The sequence below is a fragment of the Octodon degus genome, unplaced genomic scaffold (genome assembly GCF_000260255.1).
Source record: "Octodon degus isolate 3935 unplaced genomic scaffold, OctDeg1.0 scaffold00103, whole genome shotgun sequence".
Taxonomy (NCBI): domain Eukaryota; kingdom Metazoa; phylum Chordata; class Mammalia; order Rodentia; family Octodontidae; genus Octodon; species Octodon degus.
The window spans coordinates 9,679,686-9,683,501 of NW_004524679.1; the positions used below are offsets into that span (position 1 = coordinate 9,679,686).

The 3,816-nt window shown below is 36.6% G+C and overlaps 1 pseudogene; it reads right to left on the reverse strand.

Moving 5' to 3' along the window:
* Positions 1-789: 789 nt before the first annotated feature.
* LOC101567256 lies at positions 790-2,949 on the reverse strand (annotated as a pseudogene).
* Positions 2,950-3,816: the final 867 nt, after the last annotated feature.

Below are 3,816 nucleotides of genomic sequence, written 5' to 3' on the forward strand. Positions count from 1 at the left end.
GTCAGCATGTATAACAGAACAAAGTAATATTCCTGTATTGCCAATCTGTAAACAGCTTTGTAAAGAGCTACCAAAAAACAAACTAACCTTGTTACCCACCTCACTTATAAAACTAAAATTGAATACAACAGAATGTTTCTTTTTTGTTTTGAATAGATTTTTGAGTTTTTTTTTTGTGATCTTACATGAACAAGAAATTGGAAATGCAATCACATCAATGAACAAATCATCATGGCTTTGACATTTAAGCCAAACAATTTTGTAGGAAAGATTTCAAGAAGGTTGTGAAGTTATAACAATTTAAAAGCACAGTTAACCTACTTCTAGGAATGCAAAACATACAGTCACATATTATTTTCAATACAATAAAACTTGGAATTGTTTGCTTTAATTTCTTAAAACTACTAAGATAAAGCACTAGCTTATATTTTTATTTATAACATACTTCATACTCCTACATAATCTGTCCCAAATCCAAACAAAATAACTGTGCAAACCAAAAGTTCTGTAAAACCATGATTTAACAACTTGTTCTGAAATCAAAATGAAACTTGAAATGATAAAAGCATTGTAACCCCCAAAATAAGGGAACTCTGTAAGCCCAATAATGTCCAAGAGAATTTATGAAAAGAAGAAAAAGACTTGCATATATACACAATAGTGATTCTTCAGCCCAATACAAATGGCAATAAATTGCTAAAGATGAAAAGGTTAAGCCTATTGTTTCTGAAGAATGTAGATCTAGAGCCTGTCATGTCTTATTAGTATAATTTTCAAGCCCTCACTTGTCTATTTCCACTGTTGCCCATAAGTATTCTGATAAAATTCCTGATTGTCATTATTGTAACTGTAGTTACCAGAATAGTCACCACCTTGATAAGCCCCAGTTCTGTTGGTTGTTTGTCTGAAGACACTTGGAATCAGGTTGGTTGTACCTATCTGCCTTTCTGTTGCCTCCTACATTGCCCTCACAATTTTCCCAAGCTCTGTGGGAAGCACAGCCCCTCTGCTGTTGTGCAGAACCCCCTCTGCCACCCCTACAGACCTTAGTTGTTCCCCTCTGTGAATAGCCAGCTTTACCTCTTGGCGTTGGTGCTCCCTACCCACTTGGTGGTGGTGGAGCACCTCAACCTCCTCCCCTTCCTCCTCCTCTTCCTCTTACTGCATAGCCATCATCATAGCCTTAGTAGGTATCTTCATATCCTCCACGATAATCATGATGATCATAAACATAGCAATCATCATAGTAATCTTCATAGCAATAGTAATCAGGAGGGTAGACATATCCACCTTTATCTCCACCATGACCTTGACCTCTAATTGGAGGTGGCATTTCAGGAGGAGGGTGATAGTAATAATCTTCATATGTGGTACTTCTGGAGGCCTGTGTAGCTGCTTGGCACTCTTTCCTTTTCTTGTCTGGGGGTTTAGCTGAGACTATTTCAATTTCTTCGCTTTCTATTTCTTTTCCGTTCATTTCATCCATAGCTTTAACAGCAGCTCCACTGTCTTCAAAATGAACAAATGCATAATCTTTCAATTTCTTTACTCTTCCCAGTTTTCCAAACTCAGAAAACGACTTTTCCAATATTTCTTCTGTCATTGTATTAGCTAAGTGTGTCACAAATAAAAATTTACCTTATTTATGACTTCTGCATCTGATTCTTCCACAGGGTCAGCCCATTCAACTGTAAATGTATTTACCCATACTTTTACTTTTCCACTCATCAGCTGATGTCTGGCTTGTGCTGCTGAATTATGATCCTCATATTCAAAGAAGTAGAACCCCCAATTCTTCTTTTTGTCATTGGTTTGGTGATAAAGAATACCATCCACCAAACCCTCTGTGACATTATTGAATTATTCCAGAATGCTTCCTTCAGGATGTATCCAACGAAAACTCTGTTGTTTGCCATAGAGATATGCACACCCAGATGTTTCCCAGAGTGAATTTTATAGCTGTCACACAGTTAAACGGCTTCCTGTGCAGCTTTATTTCCACAGAAGTTGATAAATGCACACCCTCGGTTCTGATCAGACAGTGGATACATCATAGGGCATAGATCCCAAATGGGGCCAGCGTTTTTTGTTTTTTTTTTTTTTTTGTATTTTAAGGTAGGGTCTACAGGGTGTTCAGGATCTCACTATTAGGTCGGACTCGTAGTGATCTGCCTGTGTACAGCCTCCTAAGGGCTGGGATGACAGACGTGGAGCAGCCTTTTCAAAAAGGGGAACCAACACGTTCTCATTGGATCCCTTGATATTTTAACCACAAAGACTTCTGCTCCAATTCCAGGCTGCACACCTGAGTGCAAGCTATCTGGTGGAGGATCATCATACTTCCTTTGTCCTCTTGTTACACCTAGAGTATAACCAGTCCTTTCAAGTAAGGCCTTTATATTTGCTACATCAGGTCCTTTAGTGGACTATTGCACTTTGCTGTTGTTTCCCTATTTGTCTGTAGGGCTTCATAACTCCACATATAAATGCACTTTTGTTTTGAACATGTGACAACTCAGTTTCCCTGAACTGCTGTAGCAGAAATAGCTCCTTTTGTGGCTGGTGAGATGGCTCAGTGGTCTAAAAAGCACCTACTTAGAATAAGCTTAGCAAAGCACAGGGACCATGGTTCAATCCCCTAGCCCCACATGCCAGCCAGCCGCGCCCCCCGGTGGGCTGAGCTGGCCACACACACACACACACACACACACACACACACACACAAATAAAAATAAATAAAAAAGAAATAGCTCCTTTTTCATTAAACTCCCTGAGAGTGTAATTGCTCTTTCATCAAGATCGACATAAGCTACCAATCTTGTCTGAAATATTTCTTCTTTTTCTTCTTTTTTTTTCAGAAACAAGGATTAAACTCAGGCCCTTATGTTTTCCAGGGAAGCACCTATTCTACTGAGACATCTCCCTGGACCTTTGTCTGAAATATTTCATTAGGTCTTTCTGACACCTTGAGGCCAGCAGGCCATGAGAATCAATGTGAGGTGCTTTGAAAATGACTAGAAATGCAGTAGGATTCAATGGTAGAAGAATGAGCCTAGAAGGCAGAAATTTTGAACTTTTACCTCCAAACTACTTGGAGAACTTTAAAATGTTAAAAACTAAAGGTCAACTAAGAAAAATGCAAACAAATTTAGTATAAAGATGAACTACTATTGTTTACTGATGGTGCTATTAATCTCTTGAAAACAGGGTAAATTTTATTCCACTTTCCAGTCATATTTGTCCTCTAAAGACTTTTAAAAATTTAACTTGACCTTAGGATATTGAAAAGCATAATGTTGGGGAAGATTTTTAATGACAGTTTGAGAACATTTTCTACTGAACAAAAATATGACGATAAGAATAAAATTCAACATTGTAAAATATTGCGTAATAATTTCCAATGTTTTTACTTTCATATACTATTGCTCACTAGGAAACTCCAGAGTTTGTTATGTTAGCATTATCTTATCAAATATTGCATATGAATTTTGAACATGCTCCTGAAAATCTTTGTCAATATATATTTTAATACAGCAGTTGGTCCCTCTACTTTTTAGTTCAAAAGAAATTTTTGTAAAACTATAGAATACAATATATAGATTGGGAAATGAGGATACAAAATTCTTATCTACAAATAAAAAAATAATATATCAGAAAAATATTCAATTTTTTCCTTTAACATATCCTTAACTAATAAAAACCTAATTTTCAACAAAGTGTTATGACACAATAACTTATATTTTATTTCTTCCAAAGTTTCTGGAAGCAGTTCCTTCATTGTTTGATGAGAGTATTACCTTTTTTATTTGAAAATTT